This window comes from Vollenhovia emeryi, unplaced genomic scaffold, assembly GCF_000949405.1.
Source record: "Vollenhovia emeryi isolate VEMERY1.0 unplaced genomic scaffold, V.emery_V1.0 DF939268.1, whole genome shotgun sequence".
Classification (NCBI taxonomy): Eukaryota; Metazoa; Arthropoda; class Insecta; order Hymenoptera; family Formicidae; genus Vollenhovia; species Vollenhovia emeryi.
The window spans coordinates 231,712-258,146 of NW_011967098.1; the positions used below are offsets into that span (position 1 = coordinate 231,712).

Here is a 26,435-nt window from a genome sequence, read left to right on the forward strand (position 1 = left end):
ATGGTTATTTCAACTATATTTTTCTATCAGTGTAAGTAAAACAAAATAGGTAAAACATATGTAGATTAAATAAAGAATACGAATATAAATTAAGTAATTAAATAATAAAACGAGTATAACTTAATAAACAAGCCTAAGTGAGTCATCGTTGTCAGATTCAATTCATATTCATAGTGTCTGTCGTAAAAGATCGAAGCTACTTGTAAGGCACTTAATCCCTAATAATATTATTGTTTTGTCTTGCTCATGATAGTATGATTAATATGGCTAATAAATGTTATATCGCTATTTCAGCTTTCATACGTGATAATGTAATTAAAAGAATTTATTATTATATAAGTTTGCTTAATCATCTGTATTGATTCTACTGAGAAAACTATTCGATTAAATATAATCGGATAATCCAATTACATAATAACAAACGGATATATTCGATTAAATTGTATATCCGATGAAAAATATAACGGTTTTTCGATTAAAGTTCATCGGTAACTGCATTTCATCGGATAAATTTCATCGGTTATGTATACAATTTAATCCGAATAGTTAATCGAAAAAATTAACCGTCAGATACACTAGGTATTTAATTAGTTTATCCGATGGAAATTTTTCTCAGTGTCTTAATAAGCTTTTTCTAATTTTCTTGGGGCGCTTTTCAGTAACATCCGGTAACATTCAGTGTTTATCAAACTCTCCCGAGACTGTAATTGTAACAGTTCCCACAGCGAAGATTCCGATCTGTCCTATATAACTGTGGTATTAATGCACGTGCCTCGTGCGAACAGACACATCCCGAAAACGAATTATCCCCAACGCCTCACATAATCGTTGTAACATAATCGCTTCTTAAAATGTAGTCCACGTGCCGTGAGAAATGAATAATTAAGCTATCAATGCCATATAAACGCACTTTTCGTACTGTGCGCATTAACTTTTTTTGTAATTACAACGCACTATCTTATATGATAAGCATTTTTTATGAACAGGTCCGAGAGGTGTTGCTATTTAAGGTTTTTAACATATTACAGTGTATAAAATAAAAACAAATTGTTTATACAAGTATTAACTTCCCAAAAATGTATTCCAATATATAATTTAAAATATTACATACCTTATTCATATACATATATAAGTACATTTATAAATATACATTTAAAAGGAATATTAATAAATGTACTTATATATGTACATATATAAATATACATTTTTTAAAATTATATATTGGAACATTTGGAAAGCTTAATACTTGTAAAACTATTATACCCTCGACATTTTTGTACTAGAATTTTCCTCTTGAAATTTTCTAAAGAATTTATGATTAAAAGGGTATCCGGTGGTTTTAGTGCACCCTGTATAATATCATACATGTAATGTATACATACACTGAAAAAAATTTCTGGTTGAATATGGACGTATCAGATAATTCCTTTAGGGTTTACCAGAATTCCTTTAGGATTTACCAGAATTGCTGTAGGATTACAGGAATTCTGGTAAATCCTAAAGGAATTATCTGATTCGTCCATATTCAACCAGAAATTTTTTTCAGTGTACGTATCGTTTGTAGCGAATAATTATTTGATTCTGTACAAAACGTCTGGTGCAAGTTTATTGCGTATTATGTGGGTAAGGAGGATATCAATTTTTATTTTTAGTCCCCTAACGTGACAAACTGTATTATTTCACGTCTGTGACTCAGTATAAGCTCATCACAATCACATCGTACGCATACTCACCATATCGCACGTACTTTGTATGCGTTCAGCGTGGATCAATATGAATTATGACCGAATCAAGTATGAGTCAGTTCTCGATTTGCCTCGTCATGTGTTACGCTAAGCGTGCGGGGGTCCCGCTGGCGCCACGTGCGAATGGAAAAATGTCCGTTTTCCTTTTACCACCCGTAATGAAAGCGTTATCGTGCGACAGGTGTCAAATAATCGAGAGGCCGTCTTCCACGAGCCACGGCATCAAGTGCCGGTGCTCACGTGGCCCTCGCGGAGACGCTGAGAAAACACACGGGTCTACGTATAGTACGATAACACGCTCGTCGACAAACAATACCGTGATAGTCGCGTTCCAATTAGCGGCGCGATTACGACGCGTCATTCACTTTGCTCCCCGTTGAACGAAGACCCGAAGCCGTCCAAGGATCTATACACCAGATCCATGAGACGTGATTCTGCCATGCGAGTCAAGATTTCAATGCTACGTACATGCGAAAAATGATCTTCACATCTGTGACGATAACATGATAAATGGGCAGAAAATGCGTGTATTTTTCCATCCTGAAGGCCTTGGCAGAATGATTGACTCATAATTTCAAGACATTGTTTACAAAATATTTATCGATTCCCAGTTAACACCGCATTTATGTTACAATTTCTCACTTAATAATGTAAATGTAACACATGTGTTATATTACATTTACATTGTTGACTAAGACATTGTAACGTAAATGAACAAATGTAATTCATGCCCGGTGTTCACTGGGTTGCTAACAGAAAATTGTTACTTTCATGTGTTTAAGTGATATAACGTTTATTCTCCGAAAACGCTGTCTTCGTATGCCTTGGGAAAACGTACCTTAGGAAACCTTAAAATTTTACTTTAGAAAAATAAGAAAAATGAGAAGTAAGTTCGGACACGTTAAACTGTTATTTAAGATAAACTTAAAGCTTACTTTAAGAATTTAAAAGAAAAGTAAGAATTGTGAAAAGTATGCGATATAATTTATAATACCGCGTGCGGTTTTTGTTCTTACGAGAAAGTGCTATGCCGCGCGGCCTTAAACTCTTGGGTCCAGTTTCACAAACGTCGGTTAACTGTTAACCAGAGTTCAGTCGACTTCCTATCTTTCTCTATCTTGTTATCCAAGAAGAGACAGAGGATCAATTAACCATGGGTTAGCGGTTAAACGACGTTTGTGAAACTGGCCCTTAGAGTTGAAAGATTACTTTAAAAAACTTTAATTTTATTTAAAGTAAATTTTCCCCAAGGGTTATGCTAATCAAGACACGCCATTTCGCTACTACGCTATTTTTCTCCCGGCGGCACCTCGACCGCAGACCAACTATCGACATATTAGAAACCTACGTCGCATGATTAAATATACACACGTGCACGCAGCGCGCGCCGCTCGTTTCGCATCACGTGCGTCGAACGTGCTCGCGGCATGCGTGCAAATTTTACATAACTTCCGAGGTGTGCGTCGCTGAATTTTTGTCACGCGCTATTGCGGAACCGTGCCGTCGCGACGGGGAGACGATGCGTGAATGATGATAAAGATGAACGAAAACAATAATAATATAAAATTACCGCAACGACAAAATAAACGCGAGAGACAATGCCCGAAAACTAAGCGGAATCGTAAGTGTGAAAATATTTGCGCGCCGGCGGTGAGCCTCGACTAATCATCCTTTTCTTATGGTAATGGAGGCACATTCGTGCACTCGCGCTGAAATATTGGCGTTACCATTGAAAATCATCGGGTTTATGCTTCCCGTTACGTGGGCTAAGGAGAAGATATTACTTGCATCACATTTTTCACCTCGCTTACGTTAAAGGGTATCCGCGATTAATTTTAATTAATCCCGATTAATCGTTGCAATTATTATAATATATATGGTATCTCGATATCACTGAAAAAAAAAGATCTCGTAACTGCAGCGGCGATCTTCTAGGTACGAAAAAATAACTGAGATATATAAATAAATAGCCAATACTGCGAAATTGCATATGTTTTGTATTTGATCAATTTAAATAATAGAAACAGAGTTTTTATCTAAACTGTTGTCGAATGTTATAAGGAAGAGAGTCTTTCTGTGGCGCCCATCCATTATAACGTTTGATTGTGGCACATAAACAGTTATATTCCTTACGAAGATTGTTTTAGATATGGTATTGAAATTCATTTTTTTTTGTGAACGATTAATATTTAGTCATGAAATCTAAACTTTCCAGAAGGTATTACTAGAATGTTGCTGCTATAAATTTTGCAGGCTACAAACAATTTTCTAACAGACTTCTAACGAAAAATAACGACAAACTTTCGTTACGACACCTAGAAATCTACCTGCGTTAGTAAGATATATTTTTAGTGCATCTCAGAGAAAGAAGTTGAACGCACGGAGATGAAAGCGGACAAGAACTGCCGGCGGAATTCAAAATTTCCCCACTTTGCGCGCGTCTCATTCTCCGTTCTTATCCTCGTACGCCGCGGTGTCGACCGTAATGGATGCGACGCGCTATTTGCTTTAGAACTGGGAATAGACGGCACCTGCGGCAGCCGTAAAATCCTATTTCGGCCTCGGGAGGGTCCGCGGCATCTCGTGAGCTCATCCTCCAGTTGCGCTGCACCTATGCGTCATAGCGTCCCCCGAAGCTTCGGTCCCGAACGGCGTTGAAAGTACGGCGGAGATTCACTTTCTAGCGGCAGGGTTATTCGAAGATCTCGCGGGCAAAATGCGAGCCGGAATCCCGCGCGATCGTGCCTTCGCCCTCTTCATCCGTGCGCTTTGTCGCACGCGTGTCTTTAGCGGTCCCGAGTCTTAAGACCAAATCAGACTGGCAATTAATTGCGATTGATTGCCCTCTAACCAATGAGAGCAAAGCAGCAAGCGATGTAATCGACTCTCATTGACTAGAAGAAAATCGCCAGTCGTCAATCCCAATCCAATCCGCGTCGACAGTTGCTAGTCTGATTCGGCCTTTAAGCGTTTACAGTTCGTTCTCTGCCATCAGCCTTACGCGGGCCGCTGCTGATCAGCTCCGCTCCGGAGTGGAAAGTAGAGAAACCTGGCAAAGTTGCAAATTACTCGTACGCCTCTATAAAATTAGGAAAGATACTTATATCCACGAGATACGGAGTGGAGTTATCAGTTTGGCCTTTCGAGAGGCTCGTACGGTATTTCGATATACGTACGGTACATACACGTGTAACTTGAGGCTGATTGAAGATATTAATAGAGATAAATATCCGTTTTAGGCACGGCAAGGCTATCCGTTGTAAATGCAGAACACTTGCCTTTCGCTCGGTTCATTCCGCTCGTTATTTACGCGAATGGTGCCTGTCGCCTGTATGCGGTGATAGTTCGCTCGAGAGCCAAGGCGTGCAACGGCAAACGCACAATAGCTTCAAAAGTTACGTGGATTAAAGATATTTATGCATATTGTAATATTAAATATTTTCCACGTACTATTGGCAGTCGAAATGAATGCGATTAAGAAAAATGAAATTTTAAGGTGAAAAGAAATACGGTTGAAGCAAAATAAAATCTCTACATTTATAGAAGAGGAAAATAAAATCTTTAAATGCGTAGGATTTGTATTTGAAGGAAGATACAACCATTCGAAGCTTTTTTAAAGCGATAATAAGAGAAAGTGCCGTTGAGAATTTCAATAGATCGCAGTTGAAAATTTTGTGTTACATTTAACAAATGTCAAACGGTACGCTCACATTTTTGTGTTAATTTAACATAATATGGATACGTTAAACACAAAATAAATGCACAGCTCAAAGTGATATAAAATAAATTTGGTGTAAAATGAACACATTTTTAACGATAAAATTAACTAAAAAAGTTATTTTTAAATTTCACAGATATAATAATTCAAGCTTTTATATTGCAAAATAAAATCAACATTATTTCCTGTAAATTTTAACACATAAATCCTGCCACAATAATAATAATAATATGGAACGTATCTATTGTGTAAAATTAAAAATAGGTATACATTATGTTATTTTTTTCAGTTGTTTTAACAATTTAACACTCGAGTTCAATTTAACACAATAACAATATGTTACGTTGACACGTAAATGTGCTAAATATTTAATAACATGAAATTTTTCACCAGCACATTTTTTAATAGAAAACACAAGTGTCCCAACGGTAATGCTACATTTTTTTTTCAAGACAATGGTCTAAAAGGGAACACGCGAAAAGAAAATTGTTTACAGCTTTCACCTACTTTTTAGTCAATTAGCAAGTCGAGTCTGCCGCACTGGTTATTATCCCTCTTAAGCTCTTAAATAATATATCCAGAGAGAAACGCGTGTTCAACATACGTTGCGACCGCGCGCAACAAGTCTAACCGAACGGTCGATTGAGGTGTGATTTATGGTGGTAGCGTCTGCGAGACGAGCATGCACTCGTCATGGCTCCCGAATCACGTTGCCTGATATCCGAGCTGGCGGATCACTACAACGATGACGCAAGGCATCTCCCTACATTACGGCGTACGTGTATGCATGCAGATAACCGCTTTATTAAATCGAGTGGAAAGGGGAACGTAAAGGTCAGCACGGTGCCTCACCTCGTCATCGAGCGCAATTTTCTACGACGCGAATGAAATCTCCAAGGGCAGTGATGGCTACGGTGCGATATCACGGCGGATCTTATCCTGCAGACGAAATGGGCGAAAGACAACGGGTCCGCCAACGAGTCTCTCGATAAGGCGCAGCGATGTAAAAAGTATCTTATCTCAAGCAATTATCGCATGTAGCACGCTTATCACGCTAGAACTCGGGACTTTCAATGTAAACGTGCGCAGACGAAAAATAGTTACCTAAACAATTTGCCTCGTGTGCACAGAACCGTCCGGAAAGTTTGCTTGGACGGCGTTTCGCGCGGCGTACTGTATTGGGAACGATTTGACATTAACAATGTGTAAAAAAATTATAAATATTCCGCGAATCAAACTTTCTTTTCTTATCTTTCGTTCAGTCCGCCTCGTTCTTTTACTTTTGCTCCAAAGAGTCTGCGTCCATTTCTGTCCTTTGTCCTCAACGTTCTTAGATACGACTATCTTATTGTCAAGCTTATTTATTTTTAGTTTTATTTCTCTGATTGTTGTTTTACAAACCTAAAATTCGAGATTCGTGGAAGCTTCAATTATTCTTAACATTTCCAGACCTGACTATTTCATTCTCTATTTGTTTAGCTTTATACGATTTTTAGTTTTATTAAACAATTTTATTAAACAGAATTAGCCATGTAATTCGCTAAATATAAGACATAAAATAGATAAATAAATTAGTAAGGCTCGTATGTGTTAAACACAAATTTCAAAGAATTTAAAGGACTCAGAGCCGTGACAGGATGGTAGTGTCTAAATATTCTATTCTAAATTTATTGCGAAAAAATATCACCTCGGCCAGGGTGATATTTTTTCGCAATAAATTTAGAGTAGAATATTTAGACACTACCATCCTGCCGCGGCTCTGAGTCCTTTAAATTCTTTGACATAAAATCGAGTTTTAAACGGATGCCCCTAAATTATTTACGTATAAGCTACAGAGTCTAGTAGAAGCGCTAGTAGCCACGCAGGTAGAGAGTCAGTCTGCCATTTCCGAGTCCCGAGTTCAAGACCCAGTCCTCTTTCCTCTAAGAAAAAAAGAAACAATCCCTTTTTCTTCTCTAATTTCCAGTCTCAAAGTGTTTTCCGTGTGTGCCTACATAACACATGGACGTCAAATGGGACTAATATTCAATGTTAAACCAATTTCTCAATGCCAGTATTCTTCGCCCTTCCATGGCACGAATATTGGATTAATTGGTTACAATTTCCTTTTTTTTATTATTGTTATAAAACAATGAAAATATAAACGGTCTTTGTCATGTGTTAAATATCAAATTGTAGGCATGAAGGAACTTTCAAACTTTTAACTAAATGCCCGAATGCTTGCGAATAAACTAACTGCAATATCTTGTCTGATCTGACTCATTGATCTATGTACATGTACAGATGTACATGTAATAAAAAACAACAATAAAAGAATTATATCGACGATAACTGGCAAAATATATTTTCAATTAATACACGACGTTTCGACCAGTAATACTGGTCCTTCTCAAGTATCACCCATTAGATGTGACAGCAAGAAATAGGTGATGTATCAAAGATTACGATTGTGTAGAAGTGCATAGTCAAGAAATGGAATCACTCCGCACAGTAAGGAATAATAGTTAAAAAATTAAAAAAAATTGAACTACTCATTGTCAGAGAATTTCTTGAATAAAAAGATAATAAAGTAAACAAAATTATATTTACTAAAATTACTTCCAACAGACGCAGTTTATTATTTTAATACAAAATAATAAAATTAAGTTATCTAAATTTTATTCTGAAAAACGGATTTGATTTAAGTGCAAATTCAACTTTTGGCTTTAATTATTAGAAGTAAAATAGATACCATGTGAAGCAAACGGCGCATACAATTGTTATTCGCAATTCTCTGATGATTTACTAGACAAATTGCGCCGTAACAATTTTGTCTTCCTATGTCGTTCCCTTAAATGAAACACGGTGGAGTAGCCGCCTACGTACTTCGTTAATTCGATAATCGATCGTCGTCATATGTCACGGTCATTATCGAGGCGACCGTGCAGCTAATACTTGATTACCAAGGGGCAGCTCCGTTTCTAAAGATAGAGGAAACCAGGACGCGCAGTATTAAGATGCAAAAAGAGCATCCGAGGTAACTTGCATGTCGAGATGTGATCATATCCCTCTGTAAACATATTTCTTTGCGAGATTTAACACTTCTCGGTAAACGAGCAAATTATTTTTCCTTAACATTTTAAGAACACAAAAATGCAGATAAAAACCATCAATTTTACTGATGAATCTAGTGATAAACAATAAATTATAAGAAATATATAAAAATATATCAATTGCGTTTTTTCTTTAAAATTCTTATATTGACAATTCATCAATTAAGATAGTGGTATCGCGAAGAAAGTGTTAAAATATATAAAAAATTTTTAGATAATGTGTTTTATTTTAATAAATCCTTATTGTTAGCCAGTTTGTTCAATCAATTCCCCCGATTTTGGTAATTAATAGAAATAAAGTGTATTAGTTTCCGAAAAAAGATTATGAAAAGTTAACGAATTTATTAGTCTAGAGAAAAGTGTTGACATCAGTCAATTAATTTGTGATAGTAAATGAAGTGCAATACCATAGGTCTGGTCGCTAATCAGCTGATCGCGATAACGATGAAAGAAACTCAGAATCATGGAAAGTAAAAATTATAGAAGGCACTAAAACATAATAATATATTTATGAGAATTGGAGAATTCGATGGCCTTTTTAATAAAGAAAATAAAAATAGCATCGAAGCTTATTAAGCAACATGTACAAAATTTAAATTCGGCATTTAGATTGAGAATTGAAGTTGCACCGAGTGTGAGAGTACAATGGCTAGTTCAAGAACGGCATTTCAGAACACGAATGCGAAATAAAATAAAATAGTCACAAGCGATCTCCAGATTTTTATAAGGGGATTCAAGGGATGAGTTTCGTTGCAGGAAATGTTTATTCTTGAAAAACTAAAGTGAGATTTGGTTGGTAGAATTCTATCATTCGTGGTACAAGTTTCGATTTCCCGATTACCCGTTGATGAGTTGGATATATTAAAGAACCGTCACCGCTTGTACAGTTTTCGATGTCACGATTATTCATTAGCGAAATTTAACGCTAACAATGAGTTCCTGTTGCTCTGTCTTTGGGAATGCGAGCTTCTATTCTTCCCAATGATTCATGCTACTTATATACTTATATGTATATGTGGAAGTTTTCTCTTTTATTAATAGACGCTGTTAAACATAGAGTTTCAGCAAATATTGGGATTGTATGCAAACAGATAAAGCATATTTTCATTGTCCCTTAGAAGTTTATATTTTAATAACAATTTGCAAAAATAGAAATTTTCATTGTTTAGCATTTTATTATCATTTACATTTTATTATCACGCACTCCGTGAATCTGTGTATGACTAATTTACAAGCAAACATAGCGGAAACATATTTAAAAAATGTTACGTTTTACGGTATGCCTATATACTGGTACAAATAAATCGCTAATTTGCCATGACTGCATGGTTGTCTAATTAGAAATGATTAAAGAGCTACATACAACAACGACGGAAGTCAGAAGTGCTGTTTCTGAAGAATATGTTCAGAGACGAACATAACGAAAATGTGAAAATGAGTTTGAATGTACATAATTTACACATTTATATATGTATAATGTTTCTTAAATACATTCTGATTGTATTAAAATATTATATCAAAGTTTTTCTTCTGTTACAAGTAGATTAACTTTTTAATTATAAATTAGACATTTAGAAATATTTCTTCAACGTAATTTAAAAATCTTCCCTAAAAGCAATTTCAGAACTAGAATAAATCGTGTAACTAATCGAAGGAAAAATTTAATTTATACCGTATTATTATAAAATATATGTAGTTCGCATATATGATATTCGAATCTTATAATCGGTGCTAATCATTTTGTTGACTCGATATAAATGTTCTAATGAACGTCACGTTCGCGTCAACGTACGCGATGATTATACAACTGCGAAACTATTGAGCAAATTAATGATAAAGTATACTTACTTTTATGAAAATATGAGTATTCACATAATATTTTATTATACATGAATGTTATAACAATAATATAATTATAATTGAATTTGATGCTTGTCTTGTGTTGTCGTGTTCTCGCATTCAAGTATAGAGACGCAGACTATCGTTTGCTCCCAAAAATTCCGTACAACGTAGTGGAAGAATTCCCACTTGCTGTATAACGATTCCACTAACCCGGGCTCTAATCGCGCATAGTAACGCAACACCGGAATCACGTGTGAGAAACGAGCAGCAGACCGTCCGGTGAATGACGGTGTTATGCACGTACGTGCGTCAGACTGTGCCCCATCCCGTGCAATGTGCATGTGTACACGAAGCACGCGCAGCACGGGACTCATTAGCGAGACTGGACGTGTTAATAAATTAGATGGAACGATTCCCCGAGCAGCCTGACGCGTACGCGGTCCACGCTGGTCTTTCGCGTTTACGTCACGACCGTTGCGTCACGAGTCGCTTCCTTCATAAATGCCTTTGTCTCGCGGCGATATTAGGCTTGTTTTCTGTTCCTACACTAGTGAACTAGTGCAATAAATTGGAGTAAGACAAGCATATTTTTTCTCATTCTAGCTTACTGGCTTACTGCACTAGTTCACCAGTGCAGGAACAGAAAACAAACCCATTGACTATATGAATTGTTCAATATTTATTACGTCCCGCGTCGCTCGCAACAATACCATCCCGTGCCACGGAGTACTACGTCATATGCGTTCTCCGATTCTTGCGCAATCGCTATTCACAAGCGAGATCGAATCCACACGAGGGACGAGTAATGTGAGGGCAAAATTCTTCAGCTCAGCATGGGCACGATCTTCCGTAACGAAGATCAATTAGACATTTCAATTATGACTCGTGGGAGGCATAATCGAACACGTCCTCATAGTAATAAAATAGGTGTTATTTGTCTCAATGTCGGGCTCGCGTAGTAGAGGAGGCTGACACAAGTGGTTGCGCGTATCCATAGGGAATATTTAGCCAATTAACCCCGCGTGAACCAGACGGACCCCCCTATAAGGACTGTTTATCGATATCGCACGAGTAAAATCAAGCAGACGCTGTCGACGATGTTATGCGAGAGTACACTTGTACGCGGCCGCATGCGAGTTACATTCTGTCCTGATAATTAAATGCGTTACATCATCGAGCAGATATTACGCATACCAGACGATGCACGAAGTGTCCAAAGTGCACCAAGTGTCCCGGGATTATCGTACGTCCGTTCACGTGCGAATTTGTCTATCATTTAGCTCGTCGGTATTTTCGTTGGATGAGATCTGTATTTCGATTTTAAAAGATTCGAATATAGGCAATCGGGACACCCCGTATATTTCCGCGAATTAATAACGTTGACCGATCAGATTAAGCTTAATTGTCCTGGAGACACGTGCTCGATAATATCTCGGATATCTTAATGAGCTTGCCAGTTCGTTCTCTCCGTAGCGGTACTTGCATTTTGTCATTGGGCTTCCAATCAGTATTATGAAACGTTGGTTCCCCACCGCGGTCCATTACATTTGCGAGACAGCGTTGCGGGCTGACTTTCGTAATAATGATCCTCATTATGTAAGAGCCGCGAGATACGCGACAAGCGAAATGATTAATCCGAGACCACGGTTGCGCGAGGACCTGTTACAATTGCCTTCCTTAGAGCCGACTATTTTCGAAAGTCAAGCAAAACGGCTGAAAGAACCGCGTATTAAGCCCCGTCCGTTGTAACGTGTTCGAACCACGGGGAAATTGTGGAAATCCTGGCCTAATCACTGTCCGAGTATTAATCCATCGCGTCATGCGCTTTTAATTGATTGATTAAACCCGGATCGTTCCGGCCACCGCGAGTCTCCTCGTGACTCACACGTCACTCGTTTGCGGTGTCAAATTAATTAATCCTGATGCTCCGCTCGCGTGCACCCGGCCCGTCCGATACCACGCGTTGTCTTGTCGCATTGACTCGCCGGCAATTCTCTCGGGAGGAGAGTCGAGCGGCTTCTCGCGAAATGCGAGTCACGCGGCTCCAACGGCACGCGGGGATTGCACGGTGAGAAGAGTTTCTCTATAACAGGACTGCGTAATGTTTTCTGGGCCATTGTACAAGTTTCAGCCGATAATCGCGCCTCGCGATAACGATCGCGCGGATCAATCGGTCACGCGATGAAGATCACGCGCTTGGCACAAAGGAGACTAAAACGTGTATATAAATGTGACCTCGGAGCGCATGTCTTATCTTTGGATATTTTCGTCGTTTTCTTATCTCGAGATTAACAATGCGCGCGACAGGGATATGGCCAAATGCATAAGCTTAATTGCGGGCGATCGATTGTTCAGCGGAGATAGGTGGAAAATAAACTGTGCGATCGCGATAACGATTAAAGAGAGTCCGGCTGTCTTGAAGTTTTCACGCGTCTGTCCCGATTATTTACCAATCGTTCGACGATAATTTGACAGATATATCTCAGGGACTGTTTCGTGAAGAATTTTGAAGCGTATAATATTTTACATGCACCATTCAATGCTAAAATAATTTTCAACGAATAATTAATTAATAATAAACATTCGGAAGAATATTCATGATAAATATGTATATATCTGAATAGAGAAATACGTAGCCTCTCAATTGCAAAGAGCCTCGTTGCTCCAAAAAGAGTTTTGTCTGCGTTTCACCCTAAATTTTAAAAGTGCGCTTTTTCAAGCGCCGAAACAACAACCGGGTGATCGGTTTTGTCTCCGTTCACTTTGCCGATTAGTCCGTTCACTTCCGAAAACAAGTCCAATGTGCAATCGCCTGGAAAAATGTGGATTTCAAACGATACTCCGCTCATCGTAAGTCGTAACGATACAAAATCACAGTACACAGAGAAAATATTTATTTGCCAAGCGGCATCGTTGGCAACGCAATGAAATTTTTTTTTTTACTAATCCGCGTTTTGGGTCCTGCGATAAAAATACCATTTCCTAGCTAACTGTACTGATGCCGATGTGTGGGTTACCCGGACGAACTGGGTCAGACGTCCAGCTTCTTGATCTTTCTTCGACGTGTGAAATCTACGGGGATCAGTTGGAAATTAATTGAGATGGAAGAGCATGAGGCTGTCGCCCCTTGACGGTCTCTTCGGGGCCGTTGGCTCGTCGCTATGGCGACCTGGAGTGTCTTGTCCTTTCTCGTGATTTCCTAAAGGCCAGGACGCGCGCGAGCTACTTCTGATGTTGATTCTAACTTTCTTCCTCGCGCGAATTAATTTGCCTTCAGAATTCCCACTAGTCGAAACTGTTTCTATGCTGCTCTGCGCAGATTCGCACTTATCGTTCTCGTATTTAAGAATAAGAATTAATCACGTTAGACGTAGTAAACGTCTTGTTAGTTATGTAGTGGAAAAAGTCTTCTTTTTAAAATATTGATTTTTATACTGAAGACTTATTAAGTTTGTGTATAAAAGTAACGAAATGTTATAATTTAATATTGATATAATAGTAAGCTAAGGAATAATCGTATACACGTTAATATACTTGGTATTTTAAAATATTATTTTTTACTTTCTTTCGTTAATGCGTAAAATGCAGCTTTATTTCTCTTTCTGAGAACCAGATAGAATATCTATCTGTTATGTTTATACGAAGCTAGCAGTATCGTGGAAATGTTCTCGTGTTCGCTGTTATTCTTTCTTTAGCCTAGTAAGAAGACCCTGGCGCAAGCCTGGAAACTGGTGCAAAGAAACTCGGTCGTCGTGTTTAGCAAGAGCTCGTTGGGCAATGGTTACCATTTTATCTTCGTTTCGAATGAATGGTTTTCGTGGGCCAGACTAGAAGCGCAGCTAGTCGATAATTTCAGCTTTCACGAAAACAAGTCGAACGAACGGAAGGGCAGGGATAGTACGTACCAGCAAATAACTATGAAATAATCATTGAATCTATGTTTACAATTAGCGGCAACGTTTTAAAACGGCATAATTGTAATTGTTGACGAAAGTGAACTATTGAAAAGAGGAATGTCATCTATATAAAACTAAAGCAGAAAGAGGAGGTCGGGAGAGAGGGAGTCGGGAATTGTTTAAAATTACGACGGAAGAGAACGGAAGAAAGAGGTCGAGTTTTGAAACACAAGAATGTTGCGCAATATGCCAGAAGATTGGAATATCCCAGCGGACCATCCGCCCACTGATCGCCGTGACATCTCGACATCAGTCTCCTGGAATGGAACGGGCTATTGAATACGACGTAGTTCGGAGAAAACTCGTTTTTAAGTAGTGAGTCACTGGGCTCCATTATCTGTTCCGAGGTAGCTCACGGTAAATCCGATGAGGAAAAATGAAAAATACACTGTGCACCGTTCGTGTCACTAAGCACCAAAAATACTTCTCGCGCTTCTGCGCTGGTCTTATTGCAGCGCTTACTTAAAGAGTAACGTGTGGTGGTCAGAATGCGTCAAGAAGAGAGTACAAAAAGTCTGCATTAACGTCTTGTGACATTTGGAAATATTTGTAAACTCCTGATTTACCAAAGAGTTGCTGTTTCATACAATGACCGTATGAATACTATCATTTTTTTGTCGTCGTGTCTTTTTCAACATGAAATTTAACTAATTATGTACGGTTGAATTTGATACACGGGCGAATTCACCTCGGGAATAAGTAAAACGGATAAGAAGAGGGAAAAAAAGGGTCGTTGTGCCGGATCGGATCGTCTTTGTTCGCGATTAGCAATGACGTTGAGATGCGACGTCTAGACGTCTAGAGGAGGGATATTGCTTTTCGTATAAGTGGAAACACTCTTCGGATAATAATGTATTCGCGGAATATTGGAGTTACTTGAGACTTCTGTGAATAGATGTGTACAATATGTAAAATGTATAATGCTCGACCGAAAGCCAGAACTTAAAAATAATAGGAATATTATCTTCTGTGATATAACATTTATGTATAATATCCGACCGAAAGGCAGAAAGAGAGAAAAGGAGTTAATATTTCTTGTAGAAAATTATTACTGAATCATAGGAATATCGAAACGAAATCTTTTCTGACTATTGATCTATTGATAAATAATCAAAGAAAAAAATGTCTAAGAAAATAGTCTAAGAAAGACGATAATTTATATATTTAACGAAATTCAGACGTATGTATGTGCATATAATAAGTGTAGGCAACTTATTTAACACTTTGACATAATATTCCACACTTCAGAAAGATTGCAACAATATATATATATATATAAAAAAATGTTGTTTTTGCCTTTGTCCGTAAGGCTACGTAATGAGAAAAAAGTGTTGCGTACAGACGTCTTTAAAATTTTGCACCATAATTGCAGGCATGCCTTTGTATTTGTTCGCAGATGTTACGCTTCGAGCAAAGAATGGTTTACATCGATCTGACGAGCATGCTTTATTATCCCATCGATTGTATAACATTGTTGAAAGCTGCGACCATTTTTATCAATGCGTTGCATAATATTCACGATAAAGACTTGGACTCGTTTTGAACAATTGTAAACGCGATTGTACCCGACAGTTTTTTTTTTATGAGAGATCGAATGAACTGTTATATAATCAAACGAATAACGTCGACAATTATGTAGCAATCTATCCTCCTGTTATATTCTTTATTTTTATTAATATTTATGTAATATTTCCAAAGAGAGAAATATAAATTAGTTTCTCAATTTTGAAAAGAGAAGCTACAACGAGGTGTCATTTTCAATATTTTATAATATTTTCGTCATTGGATGTGTCCGCCAAAATGCATAATTGTTTAGGCGAGAATCGATACGACTCTCATTAGTCAATCGCAAGATCTTCGTTCTGAAGAAGAATATGACAAATGTACTTCTGTAATTTGGTATTAATAGCCCGTCAAAATTTTTTTCCCCTTGACAAATCTATTCCTGGTTTGAGAGCATTGAGATATTTTGTAAGTCACAAGATTGACCGATGGTCTCATGGATTGACCCAACCCGTTGTTTTCCAAACACCGCTGTTTTCCATTGTCCGATGCGTGGGTTCGTCTTATCTCTACTTCTTCCACGAAAGAGCCACCGATCCCCGATCTCTCGGTTCATGCATACGAGATCCGTGAGATCACAACGCACCTTTCTGCAATATTATCTTGGAATCTCTGACGTGCGGGCAACGGATAAGATCGTTGCTCGCATAGTCAATATGTACGAAGTCTTCCAAACATAGAACAGAGGTAATCGACACGGCGGCGTGAGAATATATATATATATATATATCTCTAGCAAGAAATGTGGACTATCAGTTATATCTCTTGCATCGAGCACGAGTCTTCTTAGCCACGTAATTTAATGTATCAGTAATAAAAAAATAATTAAGAAGACTAAAACTTGTCTTTCTTGTTTACATTCATTAATACATTCTTCATTGGAAAAGCTGTTATCATATTTCACATGATATAAAGATAATTTGTCTCTGATATCTATCATAAAATATGATATCATTAAAGCTTCAAAGCTTACATATTCTTGCATATATTACGTAATATAAATTAATAATATTAGTTTCTTATATTTTCCAGTTCTTATTTACGTATACAGATGATTAAATATAATACAATGTGAAAAAGTAAAATTTTTATTACTCACGGGACTATTTCATGACGCATAATCTATCTGCGCTAAAAGTTTCTTCCGTTATCGCTTTTGGTCGATGAAAATTTTCACCGCTAATTTACGTACGCGAAAAAGCATTACTCGTGCTTTTAGTAGCAGCCGATAGAAAATAATTAAATTTAAAGAGTTCCTGAAGGAAAGCGGCATGAACGGCGCTGTTGCGCGTGCGAGTATATTGCTATATTACGTTCTAAAGGTGAAAGGTGATAGAGTGATTATATTATAAAACAGTTCTTGCATAGTTGAAAGGTTTCCAAGATTGTATATTCAGAAAACTGGCGATCCACGATTTGTTAATTTAGAGTGCAACTTTCACGAGCAGATCACATGATTTTGTACTGTCTTTCATAATCTTAAAGAATTTTTTTAATATAAAATTTACGTCTTAATCTAAATAAAAATATAATATTTTTCAATACTGAAAGATAAAAATGTCACGTTAATTTTACAATTTTAAAAAACCTAATCTGAATAAAAAACGAGATATATTTTAATAGTACAGATAATTAATTTAGAATGCAGCTTTCACGAACAGATCACATGATTTTGCGCTGCCTTTCATAATCTTAAAGAATTTTTTTAATCTAAAATTTACGTCTTATTGTTAATCTAAATAAAAATATAATATTTTACAAAACTAAAAGATAAAAACCTAATCTGAATAAAAAACGAGATATTTTGTAATAGCAATAAAAATGTCTTTTAATACTTAATATAATATACAAAAAAATATATATTATTCATTATCACAAAAGTTAAAGAGCAAAATAATTTTTCGTTTGACAGAATAATTAGTCGTCTTTCACTTGTTAATGCAAATTTATGTTAAACGTCTTGTCATAATAAGTTGTTGGAAATTATTTGATTGTGAAGGAACATATATTTTCGTCAGAGACATAACATTCATCTTTCTACCATATATGTATGTCTCTGAAGGTGAGTTATGAGCTTAATTATACTGAGAATTACGGCGAGATTCATTAAGCAAGACAGGTATATTTAATTTCATTTTCATCATGAGAAATTGTTGCATGGTAATAGCTCCCGGAAGTGCGAATTGTCTTCGTCCTCTATAATCAGACGGAAATTTTATATAACTGCCGCATGCTATACACTGGTATAAAGTCATTTTCTTAACTATAAGCTACGTCTCGTGTGGCGCAACTCTTCGAAAAGCAAAGCTCCTATAAAACTTTTTCAATTTACGAGCCATCCGACAAACTGAATTACGCCGAGGTGATTTAGCTTACCGAACGGCTGGTGAATACTGAAAGCACATAAACGAATGAAGCGATAGTACATGCAAATGCAAGTTTTTATAATGTATACATAATGTATTTTCAACATAATGTTGTAGATAATTTTCTAATTTTGTATCGCATTAATCCATCCTTCTTTTCGCAACTTAAGTAAAATTATCCATAAAAAGATAAACCAAAGTTATCTAATAAATTCACATTTCATCTTTGGGAAAAATAAAAATCTTTAAAAAGCAACGATAAAGTGATATATAGAAAATACATTACATAAATAATATATTGTATAAAAACTTGAAAAATTATACATTCCATCGTATTATCGATTGTACTCTTATGATTCTCGCCGTACTTGGTATTTTTATCTTATCTCGTTTCTTAGAAACATATATCGCGTTCAATCTGCGAATGTGCTTTTGTATACATCAAACTGCATTTGCTCGTAAAACTTCGTATTTGTCGGGATCGATTCGCAGAACGTTCTACGTAATCTATGCATCTACGAAAGAGATGTATCACACCGTGCAATTTTTATTCTGCGTTGTTTCGCAAACAAATCGTACTCGCGACTACGATTTTCTTTTGATTTACGACTTACGATTTATACTCGAGCCCGCGGAAGAAATCTGCATGCCAAAGAGAGTCGGCGCTGTCAAAACGTTCAGCTAGGCAATTTTTCTTAGTAGTTACGAACTCATTGTATGTGATACGAATTCTCACGATTATACAATTCGCACGAAACACTTTTCTAGATAGCTGAGAAATATATTCAGGAATCTCACTTCCTGTTCTTTCTTGCCGTAACAATTTTAGACTACGAAGTTAGTAGGTGTCAATTAATATCTAAGTTAGAAAATTCCCCAAGTTAGAAAAATAATCGCATACGAAAATTACTTGAAATCATTTCTATGAATCGTGCAGTTTTACATGATATAGGTATTACAAAGCCCTACTCAATATAAAGATAATCTTGTAATAAATAACACATAACTCCATGTTATATCCTTAAATTTAAAATGGCAAGTTCTGAATAGATGTGGGCAAATTTTGCCCAATAAATTCGTGAAAAGCGAACAACTATATTTTTCGGAACGTGTGCCAAATCATGAGAATTTACGATCCGTCGTCGCGTGTCGACCTGTTAGTCAAGGTGTACCCTTAGATACGACGTAGAATCCCTCACACAATAGATTTATTTCTCTGAGGGGTGCAATGTGGTATATATTTCGGTGCCCGAGAGGTATAATAGCAGCCTCACCTCCCGATCCTAAAGCGACGCAGATGCGCAGAAACCGTTGGCGTCTTGTACAAAGGGAAGACACTCGCCACCCTTCAGTAATACGCAGCAGCGGGATTTAGCAGACGTCCCTTGAGATATCATTTCTAAAAATAACATCATGTACGATATTTTAATTTATATGAATTTAATAAAAAAAGACAGTTTATCAAAGTTACTAATATTGACACTGCAATCAACAATTTCTTGGAGTAGATAATAAAGATCATACGATTTCAACACAGAAGAAAGAGAGAAAGAGAGAAAGGGAACATTATAATTATTAAGCCCGTCACGGATTGAGGGACGTCCCAGGTTCGAATCCTGATTGAGGTAATATTTTTCGCGATAAGACTTCTAATTTCAGTATATACGGGGAGGGAGATTATTGTATTGAATACTAAGTACAGCATTTAAGAAATAATTAGAAAATCGTTCAACGATGTTGCAACACGTGAATACGCTGACGATAAGGATTCCATCTAACGAAAACCTGTGTTATATGTCCGAAAGTAACGGTGCGCAGGACAGGTTGGAAAATACGGTACATGAGTTCAGATATTAAATTAAAAAATTATTAGGCTACCTCCAGCTTGCCCGGACCTAAGTACGATTTGGCGTGTTTGTATTTGAGTTATATCTTAAAAAGGTCCTGATTAAACTTTAGTTGTTTTTAATTATTTATATTCGAAATATATGGTAGATATTGTATTAAATTGGAAAATGCTTGCGAAATAAAGAGTGGGTGTGCACAATGACCGAAAGATTTTGCCTTTCGTAAAATGGTCACGATCGACTGGATACTGTTCGGTTACAGTCCGTATATATCGTTAATAACGCTCTGTAGTCATTTCAATTAAGTATGAATCTAATTTAAAAAAAAATCAGTTTATCAAAGTTACTAATGTTGCCACTGCACTCAACAATTTCTTTGAGTAGATAATAAAGATGATATGACAAATGATGTAGTCTTTAACGACCTCTGGCCAGTGTTTATTAAAAAAAAAACATGCAACGTTTTGGTCTCGGATTTGGACCCTTCTCAAGCTTTCTGCAAACATACATGTATAGAAAATATATAAAATATAACGCAAAATAATTATGGTGAAAGATGATATGATTTCACCAGGGAAGAGAAAGAGAGAGCATTATTTATATTCGGAAATATTGTATATATTTTATATGGGAGAATATCTACAAAGTAAAGAGTAGGGGTTCAAGTTAAACAAAGCAATCTGAAGACACATTGACTACATTTATTTTCGTAGTACACTTTATATACAAGAGTTGTAATCTCGTGTATGTATATATATATATATATACGTATGATTGTATGTGTAACTTGCTTGTTGCGTGTTTCACGCATGTTATCTACTACGGATCCTAGTCAGGGAAGCCAAACTAAACGGAAGAACTTGGAAGTAGCTCAATGGTCATGCTCTTATAAAAAGTTCAAAAGATTATCTAGAGTAGGCTACGGGTAAATCTAGTAGGAAACTTATATAAGGAAGTCGAGACCCCTCTACGTAACGCTCGCGGTCCCGCGATCGCGCGCTTCTCGTCCGCCTACTATTTACAAAGGATCGTACGCGAAATCTCGCCGGGCTCCTACGAATGGGCAATCGGACAATGCGTGGGATGTCGAGCGAACGACGTCATACCAGTATCGAATCGGTGTGAGAGAAAACGACAATCGAGCGCAACGAAAGTATGGGTGTGATGTCTGTGTTGAGACGTTCTCTCGGTCCTCCTAGGAGGACCTCGTTGCAGTTGGCCTCGTCACGGTACGTTTGAGCCCGGCGTAATTCGCGCGTTACAAAGAAATCCCCGGAGCGGAGCGGATGCGCAGCGGCTTCGCGGACGATTCGCTATTCTACGTTAATGGGATATCTGATGCCTAACGCAACGACGGCGTCATCGCCTACGTAATATCACAGACAATCGTAAAGTTATCTCACGGCGACGGGTGTCTCGCGACGACGGAGGCTACATCGATTTTACAAACGGCTACCTTTGCGAAACAGTTCCGCTAAGACATCGTCCATCTGGTGCGTTGCAAAAGTTCAGGCTCTTATACCGTGCTAGGCGATAGCGATAGCATAAAATTTCCGACGAGTTTGAATTCCGTATATCTATTGCCTTGTAGATAACAAATGTGTTGCCTATTACCTATTCCGTGTTGTGCCTAGCGTGAAAATCCTGTTCCTATCGTTATCGATATCGCTTAGCATTGTGCAAGGGCCTTTATATTCGCTAAGCTGTACTCCCGTAGCTCTTCAACTCCGGACCTGGCTCTCTGATTCTAAAGGTTCGTTTAGTGTTGAGACCATGTTCCACAGTAACAAATGTTCATATATAAATCAAATCGAATGATTATATTCGTCGATTCTTTTGGAAAATGGTGAAAAGGCGTAAATAACACATACATAACGATCGCGTTCCTCTTTCGGAATCACAATAGATCGCGTCTCGAGAGAACGCGATTAAAATGAAAAAAAAATAAAAAAAAATGAAACAGGTCGACGCTGCTTTTTAGAAGAGAACCGACGGTACGTTCGTTGTACAAACTATATCGACGATGAGAAACGGTGTCGCGGTGTTTCCGCTCGGGGAAGAAAAAGGGACAATTGCCACGGGGCCGTGGACGCGTTCGCGGAAAGGAAGCGCGGCCAGCCGCTCATTAAACGTTCAACGAGAGACCAGGTCCGTGCCATCTCGATCCGGTTGCTGATAGTAATTGGGCGCTTCGAGGCCTCTCGTCAAGGCGCTCGCAGGAAGCGAAGCGCGAACCAAGGGAAACGAAGGCGCTCCCTCCGCGCCGGTCTCCGACACTGGTGCGGCGAGACGGCGTCTCGAGGCTCCGCGGGAAAGGCGATGTGCGGATCGGGACCGTGGCGGTTGCCAGGTCGAAGTTAACGGTTGTTCTCCGCGTGAAAAGGGGGCGAGCGGCGCCGGGTCGCGGTCGCGCTCGCTGTCGCCGACGATGACGACCGTGACGGCGGCGCGTAGGCAGTCCCGCGGGAAAAATGCCGGTTGCGCCTGGTCCTCTCTTCCCTGCTCCGTCGCCCTCCGTCGTCCTTCTCCTCCTCTCCCTTCCTCGCCCTTCCTCCTCTTTCTCCTCCGGAGCGTTCCGGCTCCGGTTGGAACGTACGCCGCGATTGGTCACAGCTGGCCGCGATCGATGATGCTAGCTGCTAGGGTTTAATGCCAACATGGCCTCGCGCGACGTGACCGTCGCACGAGTGCGCGCGGAATGATGATGATGATGATCGAGAGCCCGAGCGATCTCCCCCGGGATCTCCCGATCGATCGCTCCGAACACGCGCGTCCGGCCTCAGAGCCGGCCTCTCTCAGGCTTTCGATTCTCCTCGAGGTCCACCGGCTTCGCGCCGGCTCCTGGATGCGGGAGCCCGGAAGAGCGCGTCTTTTGGAGGAAGAGAAGAATGCGAGCGCACCGACACGACGCACCCGCACCTCTGCGATTTACCGAAACTCGCACACGGTGGTGTCTTCCACCCCACCTCGTGTCCTGGGCGGGGGGGACGTTTCAGGAGGCCTCGGGGAGTCCTCGGCGGCGAGGAGGACCGCTGATCCTCCTCTGCTCGGACTCGCTCGCACTTGGCTTTCGGCCGTCCGTCATGCAGACACACGGCTGACACGACGCATAGCTGTCGCGGACACGACGGCGAGAGGTCCCCCTTAGATCTCCTCCTCCTCGACGATCGGCAGGCTGCTGTGGTGCACCAGCGGGCTGGTCCTGGCGGTGAACGCGAGGATCCAGTAGTCCAGCTCGCTCCTCTTCTCCATGAGGAAGGTCAGGGCGATCGGCAGGTCGCCGCCCTTCTGCCTCACGAGGAAGCCCTCGTCCTCGTAGCGCTCGACCGTCGTGTTCCTCAGGTTCAGCACGCCGAGCGGCTGGCAGATCTTCTTCTGCGGGTAGATGACGGCGAAGTGCTCCACGCTGGTGCGGTAGACCTTCACCTGCACGCGCTGCCGATGACCGTTCGGCCCGATCAAGGTCATGTAGCCGCTCATGTTCTCGGTGTTCCAGCAGGAGTCCACGTTCGAGTTCTTCAGGCTCGACTGGTTGTACCGCAGGAAGTTACTGTGCGATATGTCGGCCGGCATCCTGACTCGTGCGTTACAGACTCCCCGCTCGCCAACTTCTCGATTCTCTCGTCCTCTCCTTCTCTCTCTCTCTCTCTCTCTCTCTCTCTCTCTCTCTCCCGCTCGTTCGCCTTCGCGACGACTTCGTCAATGACCGCGTGGAAGGTCGAACGTTCCCCGCTGCACGAGTGAGATGTCGCGACGTCGTAGCTGGGTCGGCGGAGGAAATGAGAGGGAAACCCTTTCGGGAGGGCGCGATGTGTCCCGTTTCCGCAGCGTAACAACGTGCGACACGAGGCTCACCGGTCGATCGCGCGCAAAGCACTGTCCGCCGCAACTTTCACCGGCTCTATTTATAGAGGCCGCGCGACTGACGGCGCGCGTTTGCGCAGCGGCTCCGTTGGTCTCCGCGCTCCGAGAGGTATCGTCGCCGCCACGCGCAGACCACCCCGTCCCCCCGCCAGGAGACACGTTTTGCGTGCAATACGCGCCTGCATATCGTAAATCAGAGCCGCAGCAAGTGGCGCCTGCCGAAAACGCTGCGTGTCGCCACTTTTCCCTCGGATTTCTTTCGAAATTGTCGCTTCCGAAAAGACCGGGTCTCTCTGGAGGGGAAGCTGTAAGCGCTCTCGCGCAGGTCCGTCGCTTCGCTTTCATAATTTTGTCCGAGAGTTTGTCCGGCGTCAACATTTGTATAAACTTTTTAGCACATTCGGACGTGCCCGATGTGCACAATTGCGTATCTTACGTTAATAATGCAAGATTAACATAACGTCGAACTATGTATTCAAACATATAGAAATCTCTTTAAATTGCCAGTAATAGATGACAACAATGAAGCTTTTCGAACCTGGACTTCCTTACTCTCATGGCGGGGCGTCTCGTCCTGAGGTGTAATATTTTTCGCAATAAATATTTTATATTAAAACACTGGCCAGTTAATGTCGACTAAAAAATTATGTATTGTTAATCGCCTTTCACTCTCAAAACTCAGCTTGTTACTCATTAGAAATGTAGATTGCGAGTAACAACTAATTTTGCGCGTTCTAATATCGCTTACACTATTTTCCTTGCACAAATAATTATTTTAAATATTAAAAAAGTTAATTTCATGACTGTGTGCCTATATTGCAGATATCAATCTTAGTGGGATTATTTAATTATCATATTATAGTTTTGCTGATTTACTACATGGAGAGAATTTCCTTTCAAAATTTATCCCGAAAAACATTGTAATCGTGGGATTACACGGCATTTCAAATAATTCCATGAGAGTCTCCAATACATTTCACTAGTAATTATGTTTAGATAAATAAATTAGTATGGCTCGTATGTGTTAAACACAAATTTCAGAGAATTCAAAGGACTCAGAGCCGTGACAGGGTGGTAGTGTCTAAATATTCTATTCTAAGTTTATTGCGAAAAAATATCACCTCGGCCAGGGTTTGAACCTGGACCTCTCTCTCGCTAGGGAGCATCTCAACCAATTATATTTAGTATCCATTTAGTAAATTTTCAAAAAACTTTCATAAAGTTTTTCAAAATGCCGTGTCATCCCACGATCACATGATTTTCAGGATAAATTTTAAGAGAAAATTCTCTCCGTGTATACTTACTGTTTCCTTTATTTCTAAACTGCAATTACGTGATGTTTTAGTATTATATATTTACTTTAATCGTTACGACTTCTCTTTTATCATTTGATAAGTAACAAGAAAGCTGGATTGCGACAGCGACATGTGCATTTAAATTTCGGCATTACGTGATGTTGGATAAGAGATGGCTATACATGATTACGCGTTACGAAATAGATACGAAATGCATGCATTTCGTCGTGGTTCTTGTTGCATACAACGTTGTGTCGCATCGTTGAAACGTAATGCAAATAAGACGACAATATCGTGTAACGATAATTCATCCATTGTCGATGGGAGGATAAACGCGGCGTCGCAACCTGATACTCGCGTTCCTCAGGTTGCATTTCAAATGTTATTTTTTTCCTACCTCGTTTCCTTATTGTTATAATACAATGACTGAGTATATTCTTAATATAGCTTGCTGTTAGAATTGGCATTCAAAAGTAACGTTTTTGTTTCTTCAGCTAGCGTATAAACGCAATTTGCGAGCCGCAGTGTGGCAAATGTATTTTTAAAAAACAGCTACGTTTAATTAGAGTCAATTGTCAGTTTTGTCAATGATAGAACGTTATATTATTATATTTTTAGCTTTTGCGGGAGAAAACGTAAAAAATATTGTATTGTGTTAACAGATAATATGAGGATACATGTAATTAGAACAAATATTTTAGTAATTTAGGAAGAGGCAGACATATGTATGTATTTGTCTCTTTCTGGACATGCCCTTATACAGGGTAGGCCATTTTAATCTTAAGTTTATGCAGGATAATACCAAACAGTCTGTATGCGTATTGAGAAATTATTTACCTCGGTTTTTATAAATCTCTTAAAAATGAAGAACTTAAATATAATATGCGATTGAAGAAAATTAGTTAATTAAAATATGAAATAGTTTTGATAAATCACCTTCTTCACGTTTGGTTTGTTAACAACTCGATATTGCAAATTTTTTAATGAAATAATCATTTTAGCACACGCTTATAGCAAGTAAAATATTTTTTGTTCTTTAATCTCTCTCTTTTTCATCTTACGATCGAAACTAGCAGTGTTACGGTCGTCTTAGTAAAAGCACTTACGTTGCACTACTTCTTTTGAGAAAGCGAATGAAAGTGGAAAA

General features: G+C 39.0%; 1 long non-coding RNA gene across 1 annotated transcript; it reads right to left on the minus strand.

Moving 5' to 3' along the window:
• Positions 1–3,956: 3,956 nt before the first annotated feature.
• LOC105559470 lies at positions 3,957–6,112 on the minus strand. Its single transcript, XR_001008750.1, has 3 exons — positions 5,971–6,112; positions 4,922–5,131; positions 3,957–4,824 (listed from the first exon to the last, which is right to left on the minus strand). It is a non-coding gene; the product is annotated as an uncharacterized LOC105559470 (long non-coding RNA).
• Between the last annotated feature and the right edge of the window lie 20,323 nt (positions 6,113–26,435).